General features: G+C 37.8%; 1 protein-coding gene and 1 long non-coding RNA gene across 3 annotated transcripts in view; one reads left to right on the forward strand and one right to left on the reverse strand.

Moving 5' to 3' along the window:
• The window catches only part of CYP7A1 (cytochrome P450 family 7 subfamily A member 1), a 54,171-nt gene that overhangs the window by 10,182 nt on the left and 26,778 nt on the right, over positions 1 to 17,211 (forward strand). The gene's annotated exons all lie outside the window — the stretch shown is intronic.
• LOC111774947 (uncharacterized) lies at positions 11,586 to 16,507 on the reverse strand. The gene is made up of 3 exons (XR_002810302.2): positions 16,254 to 16,507; positions 13,818 to 13,862; positions 11,586 to 11,703 (listed from the first exon to the last, which is right to left on the reverse strand). It is a non-coding gene; the product is annotated as an uncharacterized lncRNA (long non-coding RNA).

Raw genomic sequence — 17,211 nt, forward strand, 5'->3', positions numbered from 1 at the left:
TCATCTGAGTCCTGTGAGGCTGGGTCCTGGGACTGGACCTGGCCCAGTGTCCAGAAGTCAACTTGTGCGTAGGAGGCACCTGCACATCTGGAAGAGCAGGTTGCTTCTAGCTGTAAGAATTGGGCTACAGAACTGTAAAAACATAATCTTGGAGATTTCCTTCCCCTGTAGATCTGCAACCAAGAGCCTCTGGGGGAGCAGCCAGAGCAGAGGACTCAGCCAGTAAGACCATACCTTCCAACTGTTCTCAGGAATGGTTTCATCCGGGCACATGGCCCTTCTTTTGCTTGCTTCTTTTCCCCACATTCCTAAACAATATTCCGTCTCTCAACAGTCCCAGTTACATTCCTGGGCCACTTTCCCTTTCCAGCAGCCAACAGGACCCAATAGCATTGTCCTACTGGAGTGCAAACCTCCGTGGCTTCCCATCTGTCAGGTGACTGACACCTGTCCATTCTCTTGACTCTGGCGCAGGGAAGGAGGAAACAGGTTTACCTGAAGAGCTTTGGCTGGTTTGGCTGGGACCATCCTTCTTTGAAGACAGTATGGGGAATAGGTAACCCACACTCAAAGAATCACTACTGCTGGAGAAAGATGCCACCAGTGTTCATTTCCTCTCGGTGCTGTAACAAAGTACTAGAAACTTAGTGCCTTAAAACAGCACAGATCCATTGCCTTACAGTTCTGGAGATCAGAAGTTATGGGCTAGATTCAAGGTGTTGGCAGAGTTATGTCTCTTCTCAAGGGTCCACGGGAGAATTCATTTCTTTGCTTTTCTAGAAGCTTCCTTCATTCCTTGGCTCCTGGGCCCTTCCTCCATCTTCAAAGTGCATCCCTCCAAACTCTGCTTCTGTGGCCACATCTACTTTTCTGACTCGAACACTTTTTCTTCTGTCTTTTAAGGACCTTTGTGATTACATTGGGCCCATCTTGATAATTCAAGATAGTCTTCCCATCTCATGATCCTTAACTTAATCATACCTGCAAAGTCCCTTTCGCCATGTAAATTAACATATCTTCAAGTTCTAGGGATTAGTACGTGGACATCTTTGGGAGGTCATATTCTGTCTGCCGCCCTCGAAACATACTCAATCTTTCCTAAATATAAGTGTTTATCAGCACATGTGGCCACTATGAAAACAAGAAACTGTTTAGCTTCTCTGCTTTGTATGCAACTCACCAAAGCCATATCTGACTCAAGTGGCAGGCCCCTCTGCTGCTGTGAGCACACTGAGGCAGGCCCTGGTTGAACAGACTCCTCCCCTGGGATGCTCAGAAGCACCTGGGTAACCGGCAGGGTGCTGAAAAGTGGCTTCTTGCCCTACCAGAAAAAAATGCTGAAGGAAAATTTTAGCCTAAAGCATGTGCAGAAGAGCTCTGATTGGCAGGCATGCACGGTTCATAGCAACTCCAAGCCTAAGTAAGTAAATACAAGAAGCAAGAGAGAATCGTTCGGATAGTTGGGAGAATTATTCATGGGGAGCTGGATATCAAGGAGTTATATTTACTCACTCTTCTCCTCTCTTTCCCTGCATGTGGACAAAGGGCAATCACAATCACCTCACAGGCAAAACACTGAGTGTGGAAACTGGAGCACGATAAGCAAAAAATTGCTTTAGGTGACAGATTTATGGAGAAACTGAAGGGCACTCAAAGACAATCAAGCTCAGGGCATATCCACACATCTGTCCTGAAAGAACTGTTTGAGGATATATTCTAGTAAATTAAACATGACTCTAATAAAAAATGACTCTAATAAAAAAATGGCTCAAAAAAAGGGACATATATGTGGGATATGAAAAATAGTGGTGAGTAAGACTAACAAAATATATAGTTAAGTCTAATTGTTGGCGTATAATGTGAAAAGAGCTAAAGCTTTAAAATGACAAAGTGGAACTTAAATTGCAAATTATCTCTACATAGGAGATACTGGGATATAAGGAGGAGGGAAATCAGATCATGCTCAATTTTTTCTTATATTTGGGATGATAAAAAGTTAAATACATGTGTTTAAAAATGAGTATAAGCACCATTAATATTGAAATTATATATGTGAATATATCCTATGCCACAAGAGAGAATGAAAATTAAATATATATAGGAAAAAAACCTCAATCCAACGAAGGCAGGAAAAGGATAAGGAATAAGAAAGAGTGATAACTGGGGCCGGCCCGGTGGCGCAGCCGTTAAGTTTGCATGTTCTGTTTCTCTGCGGCCCAGGGTTCACCAGTTCGTATCCCAGGTGCGGACATGGCACCGCTTGGCAAAAGCCATGCTGTGGGTAGGCGTCCCACATATAAAGTAGAGGAAGATGGTCATGGATGTTAGCTCAGGGCCAGTCTTCCTCAAAAACAAAAACAAAAAAAGAAAGAGTGATAGTTGGAAAATAAAAAGTAGGATGGGTATATATGAAAAACCAAAATAAGCATGAAGAAGATAATTTCATTCTATTAAAAGACAGAAGCTCTCATACCGGGATAAAAACAAATTTCAGTTCCTTGATATTTAAAAACCACGCATTAAAAATAAAAAATGACAAGAAAGAATGGAAAAGATATTCAAGGCAAATAGTAATATAAAGAAGATAAGTATAACAATATAAAAATAAAACTAGAGTATATGGCATAAAGCTTTATTAATAAGAAAATCATTCCTTAATCATGAACCTGTATGTACCTACCAACACAGCTTCAAATGTACAGTGAGCAAAAATGGCCAGAATGACAAGAAGGAATTGACAAATCCTCAGCCATAGTAGGAAAATTTATTATAACTCAGAAATCAAAATATCAAACAGAATAGTAAGGATATAAAAACTTTTAATGTAATTAAAAATTCTGATTAATAAAAGAATATAGAACCCTATGCTTAACATGTAAAAATATATACTTCATTGTGAAATCCACATGGAATACTCACCAAAATTGATGATATATTAGGCCACACTGGAAAATCTTAAAAAAGCCTCAAAAGCAGAATTCACGTAAGACCACATTCTCTGACCACAATGCAGAAAATGTGGAAATTCACAACAAAATCATAAAAAATCAAAATAAAACACACCCCCTCCATTTGGAAATTTACAATCACCCTTTTAAATAACTCTTGGGTAAAGAAAAAATAGAAACAAGGGTTCTAAATTAACTATCTTAGGGTATTACTTTTCCTGTATCAATTAAATATATTAAAAAAACACATACCAAATATTGATAGTTACTAACCATTTTTTTTTTTAAAGATTTTATTTTTTCCTTTTTCTCCCCAAAGCCCCCCGGTACATAGTTGTGTATTCTTCGTTGTGGGTTCCATGTCCGCGCCCAGGATTCGAACTAACGAAACACTGGGCCGCTTGCAGCGGAGCGCGCGAACTTAACCACTCGGCCACGGGGCCAGCCCCAGTTACTAACCATTTTTAACAAAATCAACAAACTTGATTCTTATCATTCATTATTTGGGTTAGATTCCAACTTTACTTGTTTGCTTGGTCCTTATAAATTGTTGTTTACGTAAACTTACAGAAACAATTTCATAGTAATCTACTGAATAAACCAGAATAAGCATTTGCAACTTTATTATGTGCCAGAAAGATTTAGGTAAAAAAGGAAAATTCACTTTGTCAAAATGAACTATCTAGGAGCTAAGCCACAAATTGGAGAATTAAGTAATTAATTCTGTAATACTGAGTCATACTGAATCTGCGGATGAAAGGATATCTGGTAAATATAACTTAAGATTCTGTAATCTTTTAAATTGATCCTTTAATTTTATTTTCCTTTTCCAGTATGTTTTTCCTAATTCTATTGCTCTTGGTGATAGTAACTACTCTTCAAGGCTGGAGTTCCATGTATTTAGAATAAGAGATTCTTCCCTCTACTGATAAGTGGCATGACTTTTAACTATCTGATAAATCCTTATATTTAGGAAAGATTGAGGGTGTACCTGCATTCTCTTATAGGGTGGCCTCTATGTGGAAAACCAAGGACTCTAATTATTAAAAATGCCTGATGATAGGTTTGGGAGGTGTCTGTGGGAAGACACTGAGCTGTATGGGAGCAAACCCAACTATAGAGACATGATCAAACTCTTCTTTGAAGTAATTGATAAGCGTAATCAACGTATTGAAATAGGTAATATTGATAAATGGTATCTACACAATAGACGTTAAAACAATGTCTAGATGACTGATGTGTGGGCAGAGTGAGAAAATATAGCAGAAAGCATCTGACAATATTCAAGTATAAATTAAATATTTGTATCAGCAAAGCAAAATATTTAGTAAGTGCTCACTGACACAATTCTGAGTGATAGAATGCATGGAGAAATTCTTCTTTTTCAACTTTGTATTATATAATGGGAATACCATGTGGAGACATATTCATTGCAGCCAATCATTAAAAATTCTGTGGACTAGAGAAACATGCAAAATTGGAATAAGAAAGCGTAGAACACAATAAAGTCTGACCTGACTGTAGGAATGGACAGAGTGGGAGGGAGGCTTGAGGTGAGGACAGTGGGGTAGAGTGGGGACTGTAGAAATCTTTGGCCAGGGTTCAGCTGTGCATAGCCCACAATGCAATGTTTTTGGAGCCGTCAATATCTAGCTATCTTTATAGGTTAACTTATCCAACATAACGCCTGTGCGCAATCAACAGGCATCGTGGACCAGGTCTAGACAACTAGTGGAATGACGAAACATATTCAGATAAATTGGAAAGTAGTGTTTTATAATGAGTCATGGTATGCTAAATATGTTTGTCACACAAGAAGCAGAATTGATAAAAGCAAGATAATTCATGAGAGATTAAAAATATGCCTCAGTTCTAGGGTATGATGTCAGAGTCCCATGGTATGTAAAGATGTAACATCTGCTCAGGAAGTTTCCACATCCACGGAAGTATCAGTTCTCTATTTTTCTTCTAACCAGATGTCTTCAGTTTTTAACTTATCCTGGTGATTCACGCCCTCCCTTTCCATGCTGCTAATGCTGGAGGAGATTTTCCTGGCTCAGTTTGGGAACCCTGGCAGTCTGTCACTGCAGCTCCTGAAAAATATCTGCCTTTGCTCCAAGCCTAAGGGACAGTGGGGGGTTGTCATACCACTACTGTTTGGGAAAATACTGGGAAGTTCTTGTATTGGTTCAATGAACAATGAATGTTGATTCAATTAAAGTAGTTAGTGTTGTTATCAATATTGCTTTGAGAGCTACAGCCTGTGAGTCTATGGAAAGTATCTCCTCATTGGCTGAAGGAAGATAGAACACCTCAAGAGGACAATTTGATGTTTGGATCAAAACTTATGAGAGCCAGAAACAACATCATTGTCTCCACTGGATTAAAATTTAGATAATTTTTATCAGTTTAAAGCCCAAATAAAACAACATTATCTAATGGTATATAAAAAGTCAATACAGTATAGAGTCATAAAGTTATTCATTAAACAAACCTAACAACAGGGTAGACACATTGCTAAATTGGTAACCAGTTTAGAACTCATAAGTGGTGCTCTCTAAGCAGCTGGGCAAAGCCACCCATGCATGACAGCCCTGCCTTTGGATGTCATTATTTCACTAATTTTATGTCGCAGCTGAGCCAGACAGCAGCTATTTTCTTCTACTTTGTCTTGGTTAATGGCCAAATACAAGGATTTATCATGCCCTAAATAGGAACCCATTGATTTCCAATAAATAAGAAGTGCTGAAAAGTAGAGTATGCCAAGGAGTCTTTAGAAACTGTGTCTTGCAAGCTAAGCTTCTTGGCAATTTGCCGTGTCACAATACTTCCTTCATTTGAGAGAAAAAGGTAGACTACGTAAATTGTCCCTTAGGAGAGCTTGGTTCCACAAAATTTGAGGCTATCCCTTCCCCAAGAGGAAATGTATATAAATTATAGCAAAGGAGGAAAACAAAAACATAAATTGTGTTGCTGAATCATCATTGCTTGCTCTGAGTCATGGAAATTGACTCATGCTTGCTGATTTAGACCATATCTTTTAGAAAATTGAGAAAATCTGTCTTTCAGTGCTCCTGGTGACAAAATAAAAAGTTATGCAATTAAATATTATCACTGCCAATTATCTCCAGTTGCAATAACGAACTTGTCCATGAAGATACCTCTTATGTTTGTGTTCCTCCTAAGACATGAAAAGAGGAATTTCTTCGCTGTACAGAGTTCTGAAACGATGTTGGTGAAGTCTAAAGATGGTTGAGAAATCAGAGCAGAGAATGTCCAAGTACTTAAGTGATCTTCAGTAGAAAAGAAATAGGACTATCTTGAAAAACTGTTTCACCTGAGACCTGTCTCTTGGCATTCTGAATCTCATTGCCTTATGAAAAAATTTGACTTGGGTACTGTGAAAGAAAAAGAGTGTTCCTTCAATCTTTGGTCAAGAATAACTTTAAAACAAGGCTAAAATGTTATTCAAGAGAAAATATAGCCTTAAAAACAAATATTATAAAACTAAAAAGATTGAAAACTAGACATACAATTCAGGAAGACAAAGTGTATCAAATAACCCCAAAGAAAACAGAAGAAAGGAATCAATAAATACAAAAGCAGAACTTAATGAAATAGGAAACAAACAAAAAATCTAGATTTGACCAATATAATCAAAAGCTTATTTATTGAAAAACTCACTAAAATAGACAAATCTGATTAAGAAGAAAGAGAAGATATATATAAACAACAGTAGAAGCAAAAAAGGGATATAACTACAGACAGATTTTTAATGTTATGAGAAAATTCTATGTACATCTCTATCAACACACTTGGAAATTTAGATAAAATGATTACAAACCCCCCTACCCACCCAAGTCTATCAGGGAGAGTTGAGGGTGGAGCCTTATAAGCTGGAGCAGTTGTCATCCGGCCTCATGTCATCTCTGGTTCAGACAATCATTTTGGTTCTTTCTCTGATTGTTTGTTAGGTATAGTGTTAGAGCCCCATCCCTGGGGGATCTCCTACCAGCAAGCCCTCCTTATAACCCACCCTCAGCTCCTGCTGACTGAAGTCTCATCCTACATAGACCCTCCCTATTGGAGCCATCCCCCTCCATCAGACCATCCTTTTGGGCATGTCCTTTTCAAGATGACTCAACACGAGAGAGTTTCTCTGAGGCTATATTGGGCCCTGCCCAATTATAGAGGTGTTGGCTGCTTCCTATGAAGTCTTCTGTCTTCTCTGTCACCCCAGTGGCTCCAGCAAGTCTCTTAGCTGTGTCATCCAAATGCCAGGGGGCACATGACAAGCTCCTAGAGTAGTTCTCTGAAAACCCCTGATTTGGTTTGAAGGGAGACGGGAAAGCTCCTCATCCTTCCACCCTCTGGAAGCACACAGCACACCGACAGTTGTCACCAGAGAAATCCTCACAGCCAACCTCTCGAAGAATTTCCTCACTTCCGCTAAAACCTCTAAAATACTAGATAAAATAAAATAAGTATCCTTTTAAATGTTCAGCTAAGCATTGTTTTCTTGTCAATCCTTTCTCTTTGGATGCAGCCTTCTGAGGGTCCTGGCTTTCTATGGCTCAGGTGTAGTGCTCCCCCTTGCACAAATCAAAGAAATTCCAGTTTCCCCTCAATATTCTGATTTTCCACTTTCACCTTGTTTTGCTCCTGAGCATTTCCTCTCCTTTCAGTCTTTCAGCAAATATTGCATGCCTGTTATGCACCAACACTCTTCCAAGCATTTGGAATATAGTGGTAATTAAACCAGACAAAGATCACTGCCCAAAATGTTAAAACTTCTAGAAGAAAATATAGAGGATATATATCTATATATCTATATCTTTATGACCTTGGGATAGGATAGATTTATTTAATCAAGATGCAAGTAGCAGAGATTACTTTTTAAAGGACTTAAAAATTCGACTACATTAAAATGAAAGTCTTTGTATATCCAAAAAACCCCACATAAACAAAGTGAAAGGATAAATCACATATTAGGTCACATGCAATTCACATAACACTCAGTGAATTAGTATGCAAACTATGCCATGAACTACCAGAATTCAATAAGAAAAAGGCAAACAACCCAATAGAAAATTGGATAAAGGATATGATAGTTCACTGAGGAGGAAGTTCAAATGATCAGTACATATGAAAATGATGGTAAGCCTCACTAATAAACAGTAAAATGCACACTTACACTGAAATGGGACAGCATTTGACATTCATAAGACTTCAAAATTATACAGTTGGACAATAACAAGTGTTGTTGAGGCTGTAGGGCACTGGAACATTCATATACCACCCGTTTGGAGAACAGGTGGCTATTCTGGTCAAGTTGAAAATGCAATACCTACAAATGAGCAATTCTTCTCCTGGCTGTATATACCCTTCCACCGTGTTCCTCAAACTATAGGATTTGGCTCACTGGTACATGGTGAAATTAACTTCATGGTACAAGGCATGTCCTTTTTTAAGGAATGGAATGGAATGGGAAAGAGTAGAATTGAATTCAATAGAAAATGAATAATTAGAGTAGAAAGCGTTAAATAAGGGTAATTATTTTTGGAAATTATAACCTTTGTTACTTTGTGTGTGTTTGTGTGTTGGGTCATTTTATACAACATTTCTTACTGTGTTCTCTAAAGAAAATTTTTGTAGGGTTGTAATATTTGGGAAACACATCCTAAAAAAAATTATTCATTGCTTATCTGAAATTCAAATTTAACTGGGTATCCTGTATTTTTATTTGTTAAATCTGACAACCCTAGTTTGCATATGTGCACAAAGAGAAAGACATGCTAACACTGAAATAGCAAAAGAAAAAAAGTGTAAACAATGTAAATGACCATCTCCAGGAGGAGGGATAAATAAATTTAGTGTGTTCGTTCAGTACAACACTAAGTTGTCATCAAAATGAACTAGCAATACATGTGCCAGGCAGGATGAATCTTAAGAACAATGTTAAGAAAAGTAATTTGTAGAGAGGTTCATACAATGTGAAACTTAAATACATATATTAAAAGCCTGAACAATATTATATATTTAATAGAAAAATATATATGTATGGCAAAGTAAAGCTAGTACAGATATAATAAAAATCAAACTCAGGATAGTGAGGTGCTTCAGAGTATCAGAGGAGAAAAGAATTAGGGAAGCATATATAGGGGCTCCAATTGTATTGGTAATGTTGTATTTCTTTAAGTGGGTAATGGGAACATAGGTATTACTATAATTTTTTTGTGCTGAAAATATTAAATTTAAAATGAAAATACTCTATGATCATCTTAATAGATACTGAAAAAGCATTTGCTAAAATGGAATACTCATTTTGATTTTTAAAATGATTACTAATCTAGAAATAAAAGGAAACTTCTTTAATATACATATAAGAATAAAATAACAATACATTTTAATATATTCATAAACAAATAAATATGTATTGTATGAAATGAAAATTTTATTGAAGATTAGAAGAAAAGGCCTAAGTAAATGGAAATTTAAAGCATATTGCAAGATGAAAAGAATCATCATTGGATGGTTATTAGCACGTGGAACTGCCTTGATGCAAAGACTCTAAGGCAACTACCTTTTTGAAGACATCACATTGGCAAAGAAATCTCAAGCCTGTTCTGCAAAATTCTTTGATTTTTTTTGAGCCCTTAAAGACACCTTCAGGTCGCCTGACTTGGAAAAATGATGTACAATTCTCAGGGTGGACATTCTCCCTAATGCTTACATCAAATGTGGCCACATAAGACCATGAACAAGTAATATCCTGCCACAGAAGGCTCAAGGACTAGAGTGTTAATCTCTGAGAACAGAACCAAGGGTATCCAGATAGGCTTTTCAAGGAACTGACTCTACTGCGAGGTTAGCAAGTATTTCTACCTCCTACCCAGTAGGATTTAATAATTGTTATAGACCTGTGACTGCTATGTCTCACCCATTCTTCCCTTACCAAATGAAAGTGTCTTTTGCGATTATTGCCGTTCCATTCAGCCATTTAAAGGAGGGTATTGGGTAGACATGGGAGAGAGTAGGCTAACTTGCATTTTAGTTGACAGGCTTGCTAGACCATGAAGACCCACACCTGGACACAACAGAAATGGCTATACATCACCCCAAGATGTTGGATTTTGAGCAGAATGAAGTAACTTAATGAGACTCTGGATTATTTTGCTTGGAAAGGAGGTGAGTATGTTCTCTATATTTGAAGAAGGATAACTTTGCAGTGGGGAAGCCTGGAAGATATCATCTTCATCAAATGATCAATGTTAACATCATCAGTGACAGGACAAGTTGAAGTTGTGCCTCTGATAAGACATAACGACAAGAACATAGCATCACTTCTGTGATATTTCTGCCAGAGATGCGTAACATGAATCTAGAATAACCTTTAGAAAAATCTAAATCAAGGGACAGTCTATAGAATAGCTAGCCTATAATATGGAACACTGTCCAAGTCATGAAAGTCAAGGAAAGATAGAGGAAATGTTCTAGCCTGTTCCAGATTGACAAAGACAAAAGTGACATGACTACCAGATGCAGCATGAGATTCTGAACTTAATCCTTTGGTTTTAAAAGACAATTTTGGAGACAATTGGAAAAACTTGAATGGAATCTGAGAATTATTTATTTCCTGATTTCAAGGATTGTTCTGATAATGTCCTTATTTGTAGGTAATATACACTTAAGTATTTGTAGGTGATGGGGCATGAGGTCAGCAACGTCCTCTCAAGTGGCACAGGAAAAAAAATTCTTTGCGCTGTACTCCCTAGTTTTCTGTAAATTCAGGACTGTTTCAGAATTAAATAAAATGAAAACTTTATAAAGAGTTACATTACTATTAACTAAGAAGCAAACAGGCCAATACAACCAAAAGTGTACAGTGGAGGTTTGGGGTTAGGTGGGGGGAATGAGAGATGGAGACCATATCAGAATTTTTTTACCTGATTCTCAGTTTCTGATCCATTGTCCACTTGATAATGACGTTAGAAAATATTTTTTGGTCGCAATAGAAATTAAAAACTTCAAATTTACAAAAAATATGCAGGAGGAAAAGGGGAAGGTTTGGGGACAGTGAGATGCATTGTTCCCATATGTAATTGCATCTGTCTCCAGGATTTAACAAAACCAAAGTGACCATATGGGATCTATATATGTACCAACCATACATTTGATTATGTGTTCCAGTGTGTAGCATCTTCTCAAATTTTTCAGAGCTTCTAAGAAGCTGTTCCTAGGACTATACTGGATAAAATATGGCACCTAGAACCAGATGTGAGTTCAAATTCTTGCTTTAGCACTTACTGGATTAGTGGATTTTCTTCATCAACTTCATCATTTTATAGAAAATTGGTTAAATGAGGTTGTCAGTCTTTTCTAATAAAAGTTATGGTGATGATAAAGCTCCACCACCAGATTGATTATTGCAGTTTTATAGTTACATGAGATTTCAGCTTCAAATTACAAAAAAAATAGAGCTTTAAAATATTATGATTAAAATTAGACATATTTAATAGAACCAGTAGACACAGAGGATTCACATATGTAGAAATTAGTATACTTTTGATTTCAATTAAAACAAAACAAAACAAAAAATCAAATTAGCTTAGGCAGAATAAGGAATGCATTCACTTTTTTACCTTAAAACTCCAAGGGAGGTGCGGCTTTAATGATGTTATTTTGATCCAGTCTTTCTCTGTCTCTTGATGCTGTTTTCTTAGGTAAGCTCTCTCCTCCTCCATTCTTAGGCAAGCTGGTGGAGGAGATACAATGACTTTCTGTTTTTCAATCCTTACATCTCACTCTCTCAGAAACATTACAGAGAGAGAGATTCTTGTTCCACTTTGTATAAAATTCCAGATACTGTGTGCCATTGAACCATCTTGTATCACAAACTCATCTCCTAACCAACCACTATAGCTGGGGGGATGAAAATTATTGGCCAGAACTGGGTCATGTGCTCATATCTGAACCAAATTCTATTGTTCACTGTGCTGATTATCTGCATCTGAATTAAAGACCCACATCTGGAGCAGTTTCAGTTATCTGTGTAACAAACTGCCCTGAAGTTTAATGGTGTCAAGCTTTATTATATGCATGATTTTGTGGTCAAGAATATGGACAGGGCATGGAAAGCATGGCTTATCTTTGCTTCAAAATATCTGAGGCCTGATCTGATGCTGGAGAGGACTGGGACATTTCAACTAGGACCATATGGCTAGGACCTTGGTGTTGACTTCTAGCTGGGTTTCTGGTTAATCACCATATTTCATCAGCTGGGGCTTGGACTATCCCAGATGGATTCTCCATTCATATATCTAACGCCTACGCTGGAAGAGCTGGGGCTGGCCAGGCATCCATCTTTCCTTCAGGCCTTCTCATGTGGAAGCTTGAGTTTCTTCCCAGTATAGCAGTCTCAAAGTAGTCAGATTTCTTATATAATATCCAGCACTCCTCAGAATGAGTCTTCCAAGAGCCCTGGGTAGAAACTGTAAGGCTTCTGAAAACCTAGACTTAAAAGTCCCAGAACCTCACTTCTGTCACATTATATTGGGCAAGCAAGTCATTAAGGCAGCTCAGGCTAAATAGGAGGGAAATTAGTCTATATCTCTCAACTGGAAGAGTAACAAATTGCAGCCATTTTTAATCTACTATAGAAGCAATTGATGGAGTCAGCCTACCTGAACTATACAGCTTGAATGGAAAGGGATAATTCCCCAAGGAAAAAAATTGAGTTCCATTGTCAGAAGAAAGTGAAATACCAAATGTGTATTACATATATGGCCATGTCAGTGGTATTAGGATAGACTGACACTGGATGTGTTTGAATGTAGGACTGAGAAACCTCTTGGGAAGTATTGATGTGAGAGAGTAGAAGCTCAAACACTCAGTCAACAAGCAAACTATTCTTTGACCGCGTCTTTGAGGATCTTATACTAGATTCTTGGAAGAGGAGATTCTGCTCTTTAGCTGGATAAGAAGATTTTCTATTAGACATGGGGAGTGCAAAGTGGAACAACTTTATATCTTGTGAATAGCATTTGGTAAAATTGTGGATGGAGGTTAAGTAACCTTGCAGCCCAGATCAAAGACTGACAAGAAGCTACAGCAAGAGGACAAAACATCCTGGACAGAGAGCCAGACTAACCTATACTCCTCCGTATGGGGCAACCTGGGAGCTAGATATTCACAAGGCCAGATGGGGGCAGGAAAAGAACTAATAGCAAATGATAAGTGATGCCTCCTATCCCTTGGGCCTTCTGTAACACTGCAGTTGGGACACATCCTACTTTCATTTCCAGACACTTAATCAATGTTTCTTCCAATGGCCAAGGTTAGTGCCTAGAACACAGAGTTAGTAGAGTTGGGAGGAATTTGAGGTGTGTGTGGAGCTGGGGGTATGGTGTTGGAGAATGGAACAGGAAAACCCATAATTCACAGGGTGGAATATGAACCAGGAGAACACTGTTTTATTATTGGTCTTTGTCTCCTGAACTCCTAGGCAAGTGTGGCCTGGAGAAACTCAGATTATATGTAGAAGTGTAGGAAAAAAAGAAGAAAGATTGCATACCCATTTTCCCATTACCCAAAATTGACTATTCTTAGCTTGAAATTTAAAGATCATCATTAATTTACTCAATTTGTTGGAAATGTTATTTATATTCACCTATCTGAAAGTAATGAAGATTGCTAAGGTATTTTCTCCTCTTATGTTTTGGAATAAATGGGAAAAGGGAGAGTTTTAAATCCCAGCTTAAAATTCTCTTAAAACCTTAAGCTAAAAAGCCAAAGTCTACTGTGGGTCAGTATTTATAAATAATTATAAGCAGCTAAGGATTGGAATTATTATAAGACATTTATACTCACTTCTTTCTGTCTCAGACTGGTAAAGGAGGGGTGGGAAGCGGAGGGCTAGAAGGCAAAAGAAAGACGCGCATGGTTTCACTTGGCAGTCAGCTGACTAAACCTTCAGGTGTTGGTTAGATTCTTAAAGGATAGACATTTAAGTACTTTATATAAAATATCTTTCCAAATAAGTGCCAATGTTTTATGACACATTACTCCCTTCACTAGTTTGGGTAAAATTATACCAATATCACTTTTATGTCTCCAATTAATTGCTTAAGTACCCAACCATCTAAATTAGAAGGACATCCAGTACCCTCTTGTAAGCTCTTCTCATCAACAAGATATAAGAAGTGTCCACTTAATCCAAAGGGGTCAGGCTTGTTCCCAAATACCATAAAGAGAGACAGTTACAAAATCCCATCTGTTTGCCAGTGGATTCTAGTTTTAAAATATTGTTGCCACATATAATGGCAGTATTAAAAACTGGTTCCAGGGGCTGGCCCCGTGGCCGAGTGGTTAAGTTCGCACGCTCCGCTGCAGGCGGCCCAGTGTTTCGTTGGTTCGAATCCTGGGCGCGGACATGGCACTGCTCATCAAACCATGCTGAGGCAGCATCCCACATGCCACAACTAGAAGGACCCACAACGAAGACTACACAACTATGTACTGGGGGGCTTTGGGGAGAAAAAGGAAAAAAATAAAATCTTTAAAAAAAAAAAAAAACTGGTTCCAACTGACAACACGAAATGCTGACAGGGATGTGGAGCCACAGGAACTCTCATTCGTTGCTGGTGGGAAAGCAAAATGGTATGGCCACTTTGAAAAACCAGTTGTCAATTTATTACAAAGCTAAATATAGTCTACCATACAATCCAATAATTGTGTTCCTAGATATTTTCCCAAATGAGTTGAAAAGTTGTCTACAAAAAAACCTGTATACAAATGTTTATAGCAACTTTATTCATAAATTTTTTACCCGAAATTGGAAGAAACCAAGATATCCTTCAATAAGTGAATGAATAAACAAACTGTAGTACATCTGTAGTGGTCAGGATTCTTGGAGAAACAGAACCAATAAGATATATATTGTTGACTAAGGAAAAATTCACTATAATTCAAACAGCAGACATTTATTTGGGTAATTAGAATTGCAATTTGGGAGACACAGATCCAGGTAGAAATGCAAAACATGTTCCGATTACAGGAGAGGGGCTTCAGGTTTTTTGGGAAAAGGGAAGGATGAGGGGAGTTGTATTAAAGAGTTCACTGCTGCTAGATGAGATAAGGCTAGGTTTCACTTCATTGATTGGCTTGAGATTCGATCATCAGGCAAAAGGCTAGATTTACACTTCATTGATTGGTTAGGAATTCGGTCATCAGCAAAGTCCAGTTTTATCAGTCCTTGCAAAGAGACTATTCTTGTCCTTACTGACTTCTTGGACTGTCAGTAGTTTGGTCTAGTTTGGAAGATAAAGAGAGTAAGATGTACAAGGCAATTCCTCTGAAACGGCTGATCTGGCTCTATTTTAATAAGGCTCCATGTCATCTTTCACATTTTTCCCTTTTGATCAAGATCTTTCTCTGAAAACATCATTGATCAAACACTGGAAAGCATTGCTGATCAACTATTGGAAAGCATTGCTGATCAGCCATCACAGCATCATTAGTCCCTTGTCACCAGGAAGGCTTATTCCCAGTATGTCATGTCCCATGTAGGAGGGAAAGTGGTTTCCTTAGGAACCTTTAGGCCACATCTGAGCAACAAGAGTACTAGAGCAGTGGAAGTCTCTACCATCAAGTTATTTTAAGGGTAAACATCTTCTGTGGTTTTTTGAAGTTTCTCATGTGAAGTTTCATAAGCCTTAATAATCATTTCAAAGCTCTGAGCGACCATTACCCAGGTGGTGTTTTTATAACATTGACCTATGCAGAGGAGACAAAGTTTTACAACAATGAGAATTCCTATAATAACAAACAAAATGCTAAGTTCAAATTGGAAAATAGATCTGAGCCAGGAGGCAATGCCTGAGGGCAGCCAGCTAAAGAGATCAAAGAACAATAGGATGTCAGTGGGCACAGCATTTAACTATTCGGCTTGTGCCCACATTCTGTCAAGTTCTGTCTCTACCTTTCCAGAGGTGTTTACCTAAGGAAAGCAAGAGGTATTTACAGCAGTTACAAATGTTACCTCTTAAATCTCTGTTGATTTAATTGGTTAGGCGAGAAGTTCTAGACACTTAGTGCAATGAATTAGGGGAGGAATGGTGGAGAGATTGGTAGTTAAATGTACCAAAGGATTTGCTAGATTCATGTACTGAATGGGGCTTCTGATGATAAACTCAATAGTCAGAAAGATTTCCCCTATTTGTAACATATTGGGAGATGCAAATAAGAATATTGTCTGTCCAAGAAAGAGAAAGTAAGGTAAGAAGCAACAGTGAGTAAAAGGTATACCATGCCTGATCCAGCCACCTTGGGAAAGCTGTCTGCCTCAGATGTTGGCAGCTTCTTCTCGTAGTCAGTTTGATTTGGAAGTCCCAGCGTTTGTACAGGACCAGATCTCAGGTGGAACGTTTTTTGGTTGTGAGATGTCTCTCCAAGGTTCAGTGCCTTCTAGTTCTGCAGCAGTGTTGGAGCACTTGGTAAGGTCCTTTCCAATGGGGCTCGAGGGCTGTTTTCCTCTGATGATGGTTCTAGAATACCTAGTCACCAAGCTCTAGACTGTGACCAACAAGATCCTTTAAATTGGAATCCAGGAAGATTCTTTAACCTGTTGATGATAGACTTAAGCATAAGGCATTAGAGACTTACAGTAGCTGGTCACATTAGCATAAGACAACAAGGGATCAGCAGAAGGTTTTGTACCAACAGACACTGATCTGTCCATATGAAGTCAGTTCCTGTTTCCCAAAGAGGATACTGTGGACAATTGGTGAGACCAAAAGCAATACCTTCGGCCAGGGGAGTCCAGTCTACAGATATATAATAAAATCTCAAAGACAATTAACAGGACTAAAATCCAGTATCTACAAAGGTGCAACATAATTTTTCTCTCCACAATTACCCTCATTTTTTTTTTACCAAAGATAATCATGGTAAAACTAATTTGTTTTTATTAAAAACTTGGCCTGATGATTTATATAAATGAAAATAAGAATACTTACTGAAGTTTTGTGAATTCTGGAGGATCAGGTAGGGAGATAAAATAAATGTTTCATCTTTGTTTGTGAAGTTATATCTTACCAAATTGTTGAAAGCTTAAGAGAAAAGATTTCTTTAAATCTGGGAAAACAAAACATTAGAGCATCCTTCTCGGTTCATGTAGTCCCATGTACTTAATATTTGTTCTTGATCTTTTGTTAGTAGTTTTATGAAATCATCAGTTTCTCCATTAGAGTTTTGTAATTTCTTA

The sequence above is a fragment of the Equus caballus genome, chromosome 9 (genome assembly GCF_041296265.1).
Source record: "Equus caballus isolate H_3958 breed thoroughbred chromosome 9, TB-T2T, whole genome shotgun sequence".
Taxonomy (NCBI): Eukaryota; Metazoa; Chordata; class Mammalia; order Perissodactyla; family Equidae; genus Equus; species Equus caballus.